The sequence below is a fragment of the Amaranthus tricolor genome, chromosome 9 (genome assembly GCF_026212465.1).
Source record: "Amaranthus tricolor cultivar Red isolate AtriRed21 chromosome 9, ASM2621246v1, whole genome shotgun sequence".
In the NCBI taxonomy this organism is placed as follows: Eukaryota; Viridiplantae; Streptophyta; class Magnoliopsida; order Caryophyllales; family Amaranthaceae; genus Amaranthus; species Amaranthus tricolor.
The window spans coordinates 28316466-28333253 of record NC_080055.1 but is presented as its reverse complement, the minus strand read 5'-3'; the positions used below and the strand labels follow the sequence as shown (position 1 = coordinate 28333253).

Below are 16788 nucleotides of genomic sequence, written 5' to 3'. Positions count from 1 at the left end.
ATATTTTCATAATGATCGTTTTACCCCTTTGCTTTGAATCTAATTCATACAGTTATTCTCTTTCTCCATCTTATTTAAACTATTAATCTTATTTATAAATTCAAATCTCGTCTAACTCCATTTTGACTAATATCTTTATACTCTTTATACTTATTACTTAGGAAAAAAAGTTATTTTAGAACTACTTTGAGATATGATTAAAAATTCTAACTTTTGGAGACATTTTATATTTAAAATCTCAACTTTAAAATACCATTTAAAAATTTTAACTTAGTAAAAAATTTCAAAATAAAAATATATATGGACCAATTAAATGATGTCATTTATTTGTTTTTATTTCTTATAGTGTCATTAATAGGTTAGCTGTTTTAGAATAAAATACTCCCTAAAATTATAATTTTTTTGATAAATTTATGAAATTGAGATTTTTATAATTAGAGCACCTAAAATTAGGACTTTTATCTCTTTAAAATTAACTTTTCTATTATTTATTTTCAAAAAATAAACACAATAAAAGAGATCTCTTCATATTATGCATGAAGAACTAACATTAAGCCGACGGAAATATTATGTACATCAAATAGGATTTGTGATTAATTCAGTTATACCATGCCCATCTTTATTTTTGGGTGAACTAAAAAACAATAATGCATGTTTTATCATTTTATGAAATCTTTGTCATTTATTTCTCATTAGTGTTGAATCTCCATGGATATTCACATGGATATAAGTGTGACAAGTTCTAACCTAAGCTTGATTCTGGCTCTTAGCTAATTAATTTGGTGGATATATTTTTCTTATTTGATATTATGATCGATACTCCTATGTAAGGTTGTCATTTCCCCTCTATTATTATCCAGATTTTTACACTTGATTTTTTAAAATCTTTTAAAGTGTATTGCTAGTTTTATGTCCGACCATCTTGAATAATTCTATCTAGGCGAAAATCACTTTACATTGGAATAATAGCTTACTGTTATTAAGGTGAATCGATAATAATATTGGTGTTTTAGAGTCATTTAAGTTACACGACCGTCTAGGCCACCCAAAATAATGGGGTCATAAATATTAATAAACTTTTTATAGTTTATTCGTTAAGTGTATCTCAGTGGGTGATGTGTCTATTTGTAATATTGTTAATTAAGGGCTTAAACCTTCCAAAATATATCAACGTTAAATCTTTTAAAATTTTTAATTACTATTTTACCATTAATAATTGACGAAGAATCTCAATTTTCTAAACAATCATAAAATTAAAAGGGCCCTTATATTCTTTGTTCCTCCCCTAAAGTCATAGTAATACTTAAATTACTTAGTAAGGTAGCTAAGTTAACCTTCTTTTTTTATATATGTTTAGCATTGGATCTTTTATATTTTACTTGTTTCATTTTAAGATATAGAAGTTATAATAAAATGAGTGGCTAGTAAATTTTGAGAAAAGTTGTTAAAAACTAATATAATTTTTTTTTTCAAAAACTTCAACACATATTATTTTTTAATATAAAAACAAAACGAGTTAAGATACATCATAAATACTTTATTTATAATATGTTTTTTATTTTCCAGAAAAATATTTCTGAATATAAATTATAAAATACATCCATTTAAGTACATAAAGATAGCACATAAACGTAAAATCGATTATAGAGCGTGAGCCTAATCTAGTGTTTAAGCGAGCAAGGCAGTTAACCAGGCAAACTTTTATCCTGGATTATAAATCAAATCAATTCAAACCGAATAGAATATGATTTAGACTACTCATAATTTGGATGGAAAATTTTCAAACAAAAATATTTTTATTTTGACTAGATTTGAGCATATTAAAATTTGAAAACCAAAATTCCTAGACGAATTAAAATATGATGAGCTCAATTTTACAGGCAAAAAAACCTAAGTGCTCTTACAAACAAAATTAAGCATTTAATCATCAATTCAACTTTCATTTTTCATCCCTACTCTTGCTAGTTGCTACTATATCTTAAATTTTTTATTTTTTATTTTGTTTTTCTTATTTGATTTTGCAATAGGACTTTTCATAGTAGCATATTTGATAGCTTAAAATATTTTTTCAGAAATCGCTTAAATTATTTTTAAAAAGCTAACAATAATAGATTTAATTTTTTGGTTTAAAATTTATATTTCTCTGTATATGTCATCTAGAAAGTCTAAATCACACTTAGCTATTATTGGAGTTTTGGTGTGACTTTGAGTGCACCAATGGTGTATGATGAGGTTGATGGTGTGTGGATGTGTGTATGTGTGTGTATGATGATGTGGGAGTCATTATGGACATTCTGATGAGCCGCTCGACTCACCCTGTGGCATGCTCGACTGAGCCAGTTGGCTCGACCAGATTAGTGAGCATTCTGATCTACTGCTCGACTGGAATTCAAGCCGCTCGACCAAGGCTATTTCGCTCGACCGGTCGAGCAAGGGTCCAAAATGCACTCTATTTTCTTGTGCGATAAGTTTTATGGGAATGTTTTAATGTGGCCCTTTGCCCAATCATTTGTATACAGCCTCTACTGATAGGTCGTTTTGCTACCAAAAATAATTCCTAATTCACCTAACTAGTATAGTTGGGTAAGTAGGGTCGAACCACTGTGGAAGGACAAGTAAAATCACAATTTGAACCAAGTTCACTAACGCTAACAATCAAATGTTGGAATTTTTTTGTTTATCTAATATAATGCAAAAAACAAGAGATGAATGAAATTCAAAAATTAAAAAACCTAGGGCTAAGAAGGATTCACTATGCATCGATCATGATTCATGAACAATAATTGGGATAGGAATGAATATAGGCGAAGGAATGTGTTGCTCTCGCGAACAAATTCGACAATCAAACAATAAAAGAAGCTATCGCGATTAAAGCTTAACTGTTCAAAGAAGGAAATCTTTCACTCAAACTCGCAACTTTCGCTTATAGAATTGAGTGAATAAAACTTGCAAATTGGCCAAACATGCAATCAATACAAAACCTATCAATTGAATCACCTAGACAAACCAAGTTTAAATCCTAAAATCAAACAAAAATCATGACCTTTTGCATAGTTTCACCAAGCCCTAGCAATAAAACTACTCACTAAACATATTAAAACTAACAAGAGATTCAACAATGAAATTCATGGAGGAAATTAAATTCAAACTTAATGGAGAGATAATCATGCAATGATAACGATGATAAACGAGAACAAGAAATTAGGATTGAAAGAAATACCTTTAAATTAATTAAAATTACAAATTCCGATTGTTGATTTACAATCTTCCAAAGCAAGAAATAATAGAAATCCCCATTGATACCAAACCCTCAGGAAAAGAAAAAAAACCAGAGAAAGTCAACCTCCCCTAAAATTCCCTTCCAATGCTATATATATCTCCTTCCAAAAAGATCGGAGGTTACCGGAAGTTATAAAAAAAATAACCGCTGGACCCGACCGGGTATGAAGAAACCCGCCCGGGTACGAGGCAAAGCCAAATCTCAAAGACCAAAGATTTTCTAAGTTTTGGAACAGACCCGGCCGGGTATGAGGAAACCAGCCCGGGTTTGAGAGGTTCACCCGGCCGGGTCTGTGGATACCCGCCCGGGTCCGTGTGATAGCATTTCTGCCAAAAAAAAAACCTCTTCAAAAATCTTCTAAGTATTGGATGCTGACCCGGCCGGGTATGTGGAAACCCGCCCGGGTGCGTGTCTTTGTCAGCACAAAATTGATACTTCGAGTAGCTTACGACCTTTCAACTTGCAAATCTCGCTCCGAGGGTTGATTCCTGGCCTAATTAGAGCTTTATTCCTACAAAACAGATGGGAAACAAACACTCCAACCAAGTATAAAAACCAATGGAAAAATGAAGCATAATACGCGAGAAATGCTATGAAAATGCAATGGGGGAATGGTAAGAAATAGTATATAAAACATGCACATCAAACTCCCCCGAGCCGAACCTTTGCTTGTCCTCAAGCAAACAGGACAAGGTTCTAAGAATAAAAGTATGCTTCACCCTATAAAAGCAACATCGCAGAGCACTTGTGATCACATCCTCTCAATCAAAGCATCCAATTAATTCAATACCGATCCAAGAGTGAAATATCATATAAGCAAATTCAAGCCTTATCACTGAGGAATAACGAGGAATCAAGGGAAGAGTTCTCACGGTGGACACTCCTCTATTTGTGGCGAGTATAAAATGTACTCGATCGCTCTCCGCCCATAAATATGCAAAAGATGTGCATATGAATCAGTTTTTTGTAGCCTAAAATGCTAATAAGGCACCCTCCCATCTCAACAACACTCATGTGTTTAAAGGGTAGATAATGTCACTCAGCCTATAAAGGTCGACTCGAAATGCATCACATACTCTCAGATCTTGGCAAGGTACTAAGTCGAGGAAGCACATATAACTGCACGATTATCAAGAAGGTCTTTATTGGGCTTGTAGTGAGGTTTTGGGTCAAAGGTAGGATCAAATTTGGAAATATTCGGGCTGGAAGTCTATTTTAGGGGAGCATAATCTAAAAAGTAACGTAGCCTAAAGATGAGGCTAAAACAACTCCAAACAACTTCGACTCATAACTACCGAACCAACCCAACTAATAGAAAGCACCGTCATATCATCATCAATCCGATAAGAGAATTACAACTTGCAAAGGCGAAAATGTACAATAAAATAAAAGATGTGAGACAAATTTTTCCCCTTTTTTTTTTTTTTATTTTTTTTATTTATTTTTTTTTTTTATTTTATATATTTTTTTTTTTTTTAATTTTTTTTTTTTTTTTTTAATTTTTTTTTTTTTTTATTTTTTGAAATTGAAACTATGAAGAGGATTACATGAATATGACCTATGAAAAGATGGTAACATATAACAATGAAGAATGGATGATATATGACAAACTAGATAAGCACACTCCAACAATGGGGAAATAATCAACCCAACTCAAGTACTCCGTGCGAGCAAATGTGAGCCGAATGATGGAACATATATCGCCCACTAACAAACCAACTGCTCCCCCAAGCTAGACTTGGGTTAATCAAATAGGGTCAAAAGGGTTTATAATGTGGTTAGTCATGAAAGAAAAGGTAGGCCTCAAAATAAAGGATCATATGGCAATTTATGTCTTCTGAAATAATGTGGCATGGCTTTTAACAAATGAACGCCTTCTATCATGCTCATCATGCGATTACACAGCTAACAAGACCAGTACCAAGCCAAGATGGAGATCAGCGACACACCAGAAACTAATCACTCAAGAAGAAAATAGGAAGATAGAAATCAAAGTCCAAGTCCTTACAAGGTAAACTCTCCCTTGTTCCAAACAACAGGTAATAAAGCTCAAAAATACAAGTTTCAATAATACCCAGGAATCGGAAAAGGAATCCAACAGTCTGCAATGACCGGTCTCAGTAATCACATGTGTTAAAAATTTTTCAACCATAGGGTACAGGGAAACATACTTTGTCAAGAATCCAAAGGGGTATCGAGGGAGAAAGAAATACATTACAACTAAGAAAACAATACAGTATTTTTGGTCACATGTAAACTCCCACTCCTAATGAGTGGTACAAACCATGCAACAATCCTAACAAAGCAGTAAAAACACTCAAGGATAAATTATGGAAAGAGTGGGGAAGATCTCACCACTAAACTTCCTAATGCAAGCTGAAGTACAGAAAATCATTACGTTATCCAAAGTGGGACTTGCAAAAGAACCTGCAAAAAGGAGAGAAACAACCAACTCCGACCAAAACAACTACACTAAAAGCAATAGAATATACAAGAGAGTAAGCCAAAGCAGCAATCAAGACCCCCCCCCAAGCTAAATCAAGCACTGTCCTCAGAGTTTGAGAGGGCGGCAAGAGCCTACTAACCCATGGGGTCAAAGCCATCATCCTGCTGCTCATCATCATCGTCATCTTCCTGATAGGTAGGAGGGGGGAAATACCAATCAGGATACTGAACGTCGGCATGAAAATGACCTTGTTGATGATGGTAATCAAGCAGTGGTCGAAAGGCAGCCTGGGATTGGAGCTCGAAGTGAGTGAATCGAGCGTCCAAAGAGGTCAATTGGGCGGCCATTTGCTGCTGAGATAATTGCATAGCATTGAAATTGTCAATCATGAGCTGTTCAAAAGGGGAGTACCCTTGGGGAGCCACCGGGGATGGTCCCAGCGGAGGTCCCGCACGAGCTCCGGAGGACTCAGCAGGGAAAGCCGCAGGAAATAAGTAATGAGCCCGGTTGGGCTCCAAAGATGGTAAATCCTCTGTCGGCATATCAATATAAAACGGGGGACGAGAATGAATTTTCCACCGAAAACCCCCCTGACTACCCTCCACCAAATAGCCACATTGACCTAGGTGCTGTAAAGATAATAAACAATCAGCACTCACAACCTCATCATCAGGAATTTGAAATTTAGTCGCGATGCGAGTAACCAAACCCCCAATAACAACATCCTGGCTCGAAGAAATAGCATGGCGGGAAATGGATAACAGGTGTTTCCAAAGAAAAACAGGGATGTTAATATTGATGTCTGTATTTCCCGCCAAGAAATACCTAGCTAAGATGTTTAAATCCAAACTACGAGCGGAGTGATGATCGGCTCGACCAAACAAACATGAACTAAAGAATTTCAGACACACACGCACACATGGATGTTGAACTTGATTAATATGCAAGTGTGACATGTTAACATTGGTCAAACCAGTTAATCGGCGAAATAGATCACATGCCTCACCCCCTTGGGGTATTCGCAAATCTCCTCCCGTAGGGAGGCTAAAACATTTAGCTAATTGCGAAACGGTCAAGGAAAAATTCCGGTTGAGCAGCCGAAACCGCAACTTAGGTTTGCTCCTATCACTAATATCTTCCCACAATGAACTCACAAATTCTAAAGTAAGATGCTCATGAGTATTATGACATGCATTAAACAAAGTAGATAAACCAAGAGAAGCAAATAAATCGCGTGTGGGTTCGAGTATACCTAATCGTTCGAGTGCTGAACGATCGATCCACTTAGATGACACAATGCGACCTTTGAGATGTTGAAATTTTTGTCGCTGATCTTCACTGCAGAAAATAACGTCGGGAAAATCCTCATCGCGCTCAATGGCTGGAACGATAGGTTGTGAGGTAGACCCCGAAGCGCGTGCCCGCTTGCTTGCCATTACACTCCCGGTTTTTTTTTTTTTTTTTTTTTTTTTTTTTTTTTTTTAGAAATTGATGGGAGGATGGGGAGAATTAAGGAATGGGTAAGAAGAGAGTAGTAGGAATTTTGCTAATGGAGTTTGAGGGTGAAAAATAAAAATATAAAAAGAGAAATGTGAAAAGATGGAGATTTGAAGGAATGGAGGAATTGAAGAAGAAAAAAATTAGTGAATGGAAAAGGCAATGAGAAGAGGAAGAGGATGGTGAAATTTTTAGGTATGTTTGATGAAGGAAAAATGGAGATTTGAAGAAAGAGATTTAGGAAAGTTGAGAGTAATGGAGGAAGAGAGAGAAATTGATGGAGGAAAAAGATGAAGTGGTGAGTGAATTGGAATGAGGGAGAGGAAAGAAAGAAAAAAAAAAAAATATAAACGGTGAGGGAATGGACCGGACCCGGGCGGGTGAGTGAAGCCCCGGGCGGGTACGGGAGGAAAAACTGGTTGGTGAGAAGGAGAAACCCGGGCGGGGGAGATGAAACCCGGGCGGGTCCGTGTGTTGTAACTTTTTGCTTCTTTTTTTTTTTTTTTTTTTTTTTTTTTTTTTTTTTTGAAATTGATGTGAACTAACAAATCGGGTTACCTCCCGACAAGTGCTGGTTTTTAAGGTCCCGCACGACCCTCTTGTTCAACCCCCTTAAGAGCAGGTAAAAGGATGAAGGTGGATAACCTCTATCATACCAACAACATGTCCTTCATAGTAAAGCTTTAAACGTTGTCCATTGACCTTGAAAGTATCACCTTTCTCATTTTGTAATTCCACGGAACCGAACTTATTCACCTTAGTAACTAAGAAAGGACCACACCATCTAGACTTGAGCTTGCCGGGGAAAAGCTTGAGTCGAGAATTGAACAATAACACCTTATCTCCCGCTGCAAACTCTCTTGGAAGGATCTTCTTATCATGCCATTTCTTAGTTTTCTCCTTGTAAATCCGAGCACTATCATAGGTGGACAACCGAAACTCATCCAGCTCATTAAGTTGAAGAAGCCTCTTCTCCCCTGCTAGCTTGTTATCCATGTTAAGCTCGCGAATTGCCCAATGAGCTTTGTACTCTAGCTCGACGGGAAGATGACAGGATTTTCCGTACACAAGCCGATATGGGGAAGTGCCAATAGGTGTTTTGAAAGCTGTTCTGTAGGCCCAAAGCGTGTCATCAAGCTTCATACTCCAATCTTTCCTAGACTTTGCAACCACCTTTTCTAGTATAGATTTGATCTCGCGGTTGGAAATCTCAACTTGACCGCTTGTTTGGGGATGGTATGCAAGTCCAGTACGATGATAAACTCCATACTTCTTGAGAAGAGAATCTAACTTTCGTTCATGAAAATGCGAACCACCATCACTAATGAGAGCTCTGGGGACCCCAAATCTCGGAAATATAACCTTGCTTAAAAGCCGGATGACCACCTTAGAATCATTGGTGGGAGATGCGATTGCTTCGACCCACTTAGAGACATAGTCGACGGCAACCAAAATGTAGCAATTTCCATTAGAAGATGGGAAAGGTCCCATATAATCGACACCCCAAACGTCAAAAATTTCGACCTCAAGAATACCGGTTTGGGGCATCTCATGCCGCCTCGAAATGTTGCCGGTCCTCTGGCAAGAATCACATGACATAACAAAAGACTGAGCATCCTTGAACATCGTGGGCCAAAAGAAACCAGACTCATTCAGCTTGCGAACGGTTTTATCTGGGCCATGATGTCCCCCATAGGGTGAGCTGTGGCAGCGCTGGAGGATCCCATGGACCTCCCACTCAGGAATGCACCTGCGATAAATTCCATCTGCACACTCACGGAAAAGAAAAGGATCATCCCAAAAATAATATCTAACATCATGCAAGAACCTTTTCTTTTGTTGGTAGGACAAATCAGGAGGCAAAATGCCGCCTACCAAATAGTTAGCATAATCCGCAAACCACGGACCCTGTGATGTGACTGCAAATAACTGATCATCAGGAAATGAATCGTCAATAGAGGAGGAGATCTTACCATCGTCATACCTGATTCTCGACAGGTGGTCTGCAACTACATTCTCTGCTCCTTTCTTATCACGAATCTCAATATCGAACTCTTGAAGTAAGAGAATCCACCTGATAAGCCTTGGTTTGGCTTCCTTCTTAGCAAGAAGGTACTTTAAAGCTGCATGGTCAGTATAAACAATAACCTTGGAACCAAGAAGATATGATCTAAATTTTTCTAAGGCATAAACAACAGCTAAGAGTTCCTTCTCTGTGGTGGCGTAGTTGACCTGAGCCTCATCCAAAGTCTTGCTAGCATAATAAATGGCATGCAAGACCTTGTCCTTCCTTTGACCGAGCACAACTCCAACCGCAAAATCGCTAGCATCGCACATAATCTCGAACGGGAGTTCCCAGTCTGGAGGGCGAATGATGGGTGCGGTTATGAGAGCTTGCTTTATCCTGTTAAAAGACTCAACACACTCCTCAGTAAAGTCGAAAGGCGCATCTTTAAGAAGAAGTTGGGTTAGAGGTTTAGCAATTTTAGAGAAATCTTGAATAAAGCGGCGGTAAAACCCCGCATGACCAAGAAAACTCCTTACCCCTTTCACATTGACTGGTGGTGGTAATTGCTCAATCACCTGTACCTTGGCTCGATCTACCTGTATGCCCTTATCAGAAACAATGTGGCCAAGAACCACACCTTCAGTCACCATAAAGTGACACTTCTCCCAATTTAAAACCAAATTACATTCTTCACATCTTTTCAAAACTTTAGTGAGATTAGTCAAACAAGAGTCAAAAGAACTACCATACACACTAAAGTCATCCATAAAAACTTCCATGATAGACTCTATGAAATGAGAAAAAATGCTCATCATGCAACGCTGAAAAGTAGCTGGTGCATTACATAACCCAAATGGCATTCTACGATATGCAAAAGTACCATAAGGGCAAGTGAATGTTGTCTTCTCTTGGTCGTCAGGATGAATGGGAATTTGGAAGAATCCAGAATAACCATCCAAATAACAAAAATATTTATGACAAGCTAACCTTTCAAGCATTTGATCAATGAAGGGGAGAGGGAAATGATCTTTATGAGTAGCTAAATTCAGTCTCCTGTAATCAATGCACATGCGCCAACCAGTGACAGTTCTAGTGGGAATTAATTCATTTTTATCATTTTTAACAACAGTCATCCCACCCTTTTTTGGAACCACTTGCACAGGACTTACCCACTTAGATGCAGCTATAGGAAAAATAATGCCTGCGTCAAGCAGTTTCAAAACCTCACTTTTCACTACTTCTTGCATGTTGGGGTTTAAGCGCCTTTGTGGTTGAATACAAGGCTTATGACCTTCTTCTAAATGAATCCTATGCATGCAAAAGTCGGGACTAATACCTTTCAAATCATCAACACTATACCCAATGGCCTTCTTATGAGTTTTCAGAACATCCAAAAGTTGGGAAAGTTGGGCATCATTGAGTGTAGTGCTGACGATGACAGGATGGAGCTCTTTCTCATCAAGAAAAACATACCTAAGATGTGAAGGGAGAGGTTTTAGTTCAGGCTTCTTTACTTCAACTTGGCATATAGGCCGAACTAACCTCTGCACTCTCTTGCTCTCGCTGTGACTAAGCTCTTCATTACAAAGAGCTTGTTCAATAGCATCAACTTCAGTCTTCCAAATGCTAGCATCACCTGTAGAAGATTCAAGACAAAGAACGGCCTCCAAAGGATCTTTCATAAGAGTTAGGGGCAAGTTATCATAACAAATCACATCAACTACATCAATAGCATAGCATTTTTCCTCAAGCATGGGACTTTTCAAAGCATTGCTCAAATTGAAAGTTACATTGTCGTCCCCCACAGAAAGTGTAAGTCTACCATTTTTCACATCAATTACTGCTCCTGCCGTATGAAGGAAAGGTCTTCCTAAAATAATAGGAATTTGTCGATCTTCCTCCATGTCAAGAACAACAAAATCAACAGGGATATAAAACTTACCTACCCTGACAGGGACGTCCTCTAAAATACCCAAAGGATATTTAACAGAACGGTCGGCCATTTGTAAAGTAATGTTAGTAACTTTTAGATCACCCATTTTCAATTTAGAACAGACAGAAAAAGGCATCACACTGACACTAGCTCCTAAATCACATAAAGCTTTATCAATAAATAATGTTCCAATGTGACAGGGGATGGAAAAACTACCAGGATCTTTCAGTTTTGGAGGGGATTTATTTTGTAGCAAAGCACTGCATTGTTCAGTAAAAGCAACTGTTTCTACTTCACTAAAAGCTCTTTTCCTAGTCAAAATGTCTTTCATGAATTTAGCATAAGCAGGCACTTGTGTGATTAATTCAGTAAAAGGAACTGTTACCTGCAAATTCTTCACTACCTCCAAGAACTTACCGAACTGCTTGTCGAGTTTGTGCTTCACTTGGCGGTTGGGAAAAGGAAGTTTGATGGGAGGCACTTGCAATGCCTCATCTTTCGCTTTCTCCTTCTCTTGCACTGCCTCAGAAGATGCTTCATTAGTACTCGTTTCAGAAGTGCTCTCATCTTTCGAGTTTGACTCTCCCTCTTGAGGCATGGGTGGCTCATCATAACTCATCCCGCTTCTTGTAGTGATTGCATTGGCGGTCTCCTTTTCATGTGGTTGAGTGGGTTGGCCAGGTAATGCTCCAGCCTGTCTAGAGGAGCTAGATGCAGCTAATTGAGCGACTTGAGTTTCAAGCATCTTATTATGAGTACTGAGTTGCTCGAGCTGTTTGGCCATTTGAGCCATCATGGTTTTCAGTTCCCCTAATTCGGATTGGGGTTGTTGGTTCTGAAATTGCTGCTGTTGATGGCCTTGAGGAGGCCTTTGGAAACCGGGTGGTCCTTGATTGGGCTGATATTGCTGATGTTGCCCATATTGTTGTTGTGGTGCTTGTGGTGGATAGTGTTGTTGTTGAGGATTTAACACATTATTGCTGCGATATGACAAGTTAGGATGATTTCGAACTCCAGGATAGTAGCTATTGTTGTTGAAAGGAGGACGAGCTTGAAAAGCATTGACTTGCTCTGGCACTCCCATAGCTCCATTGGGATTTACAGAACACTCCATTAGAGAATGACCATGTACACCGCAATAATCACAAGCAACTCCACCTTGGCTAGAGGTAGCCATAGCATTGACGGGCATAGATGTATTAGCATTCATGCGCATCCCATCGATCTTCTCATTCAAAGCTGAAATTTGTGATGATAGAAGGGAATAGGTTTCAACTTCATGTTTCCCCTTCCTTGGTGCTTGAGCTGCGCGCCTAGATGAGCTATTCCATTGATTTTCAGCAAGAGTATCCAAGAGTGAAATAGCCTCAGAAGTTTGTTTGTTCATGAAAGAGCCGCCAGCTGCACCATCTACCATCCTCTTAGTCTCATTATCAAGACCATTATAAAATGATTGCATAAGAAATTCCTTCTCAATACCGTGATGTGGGCACATATATTGGTAATCTTTGAATCTCTCCCACGCATCATGAAAAGTTTCCCCCGCATCTTGTGAGAAACTATAGAGCTTAACTCTGTAGTCGTGAGTCTTATAACCGGGATAATACTTCACTAAGAAAGCATCAGACAATTGCGCCCAAGTAGTAATGGTGTTGGGAAGAGAGTTATACCAACGTTGAGCCTTGCCCGCCAAAGAGAAACGAAAAAGGTATAAGTAGAGCTCGTCGTCAGTCATCCCAGTAATCTTTTGTAGAGAACATGCTTGAAGGAATTTCTGCAGATGATCAACGGGTTCTTCATTGTCAAGACCATAAAACTGATTTCCTGTGATCATATTCATAACATGGGATTTGATGTCAAAGTTTCCAGCATTAGTAGTCGGCATCCTAATCCCCGCGGTAACATTGCTAGCCTTGGGCTGTGTAGACTGCCTAAGAGTTCTCTCGGGAGCCTGAGCCGCCATGTCAAGAGATTGAGAGGCTTGTTTACGAGCCTCCGCTCTCCTTTTCTTTGCACTTGCGTGTGTTCTACGAGCAGTTGCCTCGACTTCAGGATCAAAAAGCAAAGGTTGCTTGTTGGTGCTCCTGGTCATGCACAAAAACACTAGAACAAACGTAAATACACTCGAAGAACAGTTGTTCCTCGAGTGGGTTAGCAAAAGCAAACGCTAAATTCAAAAAGTAAAATTGTTGCCCCTCCCCGGCAACGGCGCCAAATTTTTGATAGGTCGTTTTGCTACCAAAAATAATTCCTAATTCACCTAACTAGTATAGTTGGGTAAGTAGGGTCGAACCACTGTGGAAGGACAAGTAAAATCACAATTTGAACCAAGTTCACTAACGCTAACAATCAAATGTTGGAATTTTTTTGTTTATCTAATATAATGCAAAAAACAAGAGATGAATGAAATTCAAAAATTAAAAAACCTAGGGCTAAGAAGGATTCACTATGCATCGATCATGATTCATGAACAATAATTGGGATAGGAATGAATATAGGCGAAGGAATGTGTTGCTCTCGCGAACAAATTCGACAATCAAACAATAAAAGAAGCTATCGCGATTAAAGCTTAACTGTTCAAAGAAGGAAATCTTTCACTCAAACTCGCAACTTTCGCTTATAGAATTGAGTGAATAAAACTTGCAAATTGGCCAAACATGCAATCAATACAAAACCTATCAATTGAATCACCTAGACAAACCAAGTTTAAATCCTAAAATCAAACAAAAATCATGACCTTTTGCATAGTTTCACCAAGCCCTAGCAATAAAACTACTCACTAAACATATTAAAACTAACAAGAGATTCAACAATGAAATTCATGGAGGAAATTAAATTCAAACTTAATGGAGAGATAATCATGCAATGATAACGATGATAAACGAGAACAAGAAATTAGGATTGAAAGAAATACCTTTAAATTAATTAAAATTACAAATTCCGATTGTTGATTTACAATCTTCCAAAGCAAGAAATAATAGAAATCCCCATTGATACCAAACCCTCAGGAAAAGAAAAAAAACCAGAGAAAGTCAACCTCCCCTAAAATTCCCTTCCAATGCTATATATATCTCCTTCCAAAAAGATCGGAGGTTACCGGAAGTTATAAAAAAAATAACCGCTGGACCCGACCGGGTATGAAGAAACCCGCCCGGGTACGAGGCAAAGCCAAATCTCAAAGACCAAAGATTTTCTAAGTTTTGGAACAGACCCGGCCGGGTATGAGGAAACCAGCCCGGGTTTGAGAGGTTCACCCGGCCGGGTCTGTGGATACCCGCCCGGGTCCGTGTGATAGCATTTCTGCCAAAAAAAAAACCTCTTCAAAAATCTTCTAAGTATTGGATGCTGACCCGGCCGGGTATGTGGAAACCCGCCCGGGTGCGTGTCTTTGTCAGCACAAAATTGATACTTCGAGTAGCTTACGACCTTTCAACTTGCAAATCTCGCTCCGAGGGTTGATTCCTGGCCTAATTAGAGCTTTATTCCTACAAAACAGATGGGAAACAAACACTCCAACCAAGTATAAAAACCAATGGAAAAATGAAGCATAATACGCAAGAAATGCTATGAAAATGCAATGGGGGAATGGTAAGAAATAGTATATAAAACATGCACATCATCTACTATAAATAGGAGTATCATACACTCACTCCAATGTTGATTCAAACCCTAGCCAAACACAAAACCATCTTCCTTTATCTTCACCAAGTGTAATACTTCCTTGTAAGAGTTCTTGAGAACTCCATTGTTTCTTCACATAATCAAGCAAGCTAACCACCACCGAGGATGTAGCCTACATTGGGGTGAACCTCGTAAATCTTGTGTCTTTGTTTTTGCTTTCTTTCTTATTGTTTCTCATTGCTTATTATTGAAGTGTCGTTTCATTGCATTGAACACCCTTGTCATTGGTCTTAAGTGTTTTCTAGGGATAAAGTTTGAAACTTTAGACCTTAGTGTGGCTGTTTTATCAGCTATTTACTCCAATTTCCATATATACTCCTAGCTGAATTTGCATCCACAACATTAAATTTAAATGAATGTATATTACTCTTACCTTTGTTTTTAAATATTTCAACTAATCATGATATATTATATGAGAAAATATTATTATTAGTTACAAATATAATAAAAGCAAAAATATATAATAATAATTTTACAAAATATTGTTATTTAGATTAGTCCACTAAATCTTTTCTCGAGCCTTCTTTTGGCTGGCATTGAATTATTGAACAAGTCTTAGATAGTTGGCAAGTCTTTGGGGTCCAAAACCACAACGAGACCCGACGTTATTACTTGGTCTTCATTTTATGAAAATCTGTCTATAGCCTGAAATCTCTCATCTTCTCCGTTGATAGAGAGATTGACAGAAATGTAAACTATTGCATATAAACGAGTTAGATCAAGTGGCGTGCAGGTGTTATGTGATAGGAAATTTTCAAGTAGGTTAAAAGGAAAATTTTATCGGACGATAATCAGACTTGCTCTACTATATGGGACCGAATGTTGGCTTGTTAAGAAGTCTTTTGAACATAAGATGGAAGTTACAGAATTGTGTATGCTGAGGTGGATGTGTGGGCACACATTGATGGATCGAATTAGGAACCAAGAGTTTAGAGACAAATTAGGGGTAGCCCCTATTTTTAGAAAAATGCGCGAATATAAATTGAGATGGTTTGGACATGTGCAGAGAAAGACTCTCGCCGCCCCTGTGACGAGAGTAGAAAGCATTATAGTAGTAGAGGGTTAAGAGGAGTCGAGGAAGACCTAGAAGAACTTGGGATGAGCAGATAAAAGTTGACTTGCGTGAGCTAAACCTCTCCGAGGGCTTGACTAAGGATAGGGGTAGTTGGAGGTGTCATATCCATGTTTTAGACTACTGATGTGCTCGTAGATTACCTCTTTGTGCTCTTGTCATCCTGCTCCTCTCGTTTCTTTTATTAGTTTTTTTGTCCCCTTTTATTTTATTTTGTAGGTGGGTCTACTTATTTATATTTATAGGCCTTTTTACTTTTCTCGTGTAGCTACGTCTTCGTATCTTTCTCGAGCCGGGGTATGATACATTAGTTTGGTAAATTATTTAATAATAGCTCAATATATACATTTTATAGTATGTATAAAATAAGAACACACTTCAGATTTATGATGTAGTATATTTTCTGTTTATATAGTGACTTTTACGATTAAGTATTTTTGATTTAATTGTGACATTATTAATTTTCAGGACCAAAATGGAACTTATAAAATAAAACATACATCTTTTTATTCCACTGCTATATATTTAAACTATACAAATTTTGAATAGAAAAATAAAAGATTGATGAGATTATGAAAAGTGCAACAAAAAAAAGAGAAAAATATTGGTGGTGAGATGCGCATCCGAAAGCAATAAGTTCCATGGCACAATGAATGAACTAGATCTTAAATATCAAGATGAAATTTTGAAAAGAGAGAATATGTTGGATAAGTGTTTTAATATATAATGATAAGTTAGTTATTTTATTTTAGTAATAATTAAAAAAATAAGTATTAATTTAGTAAAGTAGTGGGTAAAAATAGTGGGATTATCCTTTTATAGTTTTACTTAATTATAATTTTTTCTAGTACTATAAATTAGATTGTAATCA

At 37.6% G+C, this 16788-nt stretch overlaps 1 non-coding gene across 1 annotated transcript; it reads left to right on the top strand.

Moving 5' to 3' along the window:
- Positions 1–12639: 12639 nt before the first annotated feature.
- LOC130824698 (small nucleolar RNA R71) lies at positions 12640–12747 on the top strand. The gene has a single exon (XR_009046789.1). It is a non-coding gene; the product is annotated as a small nucleolar RNA R71 (small nucleolar RNA).
- Positions 12748–16788: the final 4041 nt, after the last annotated feature.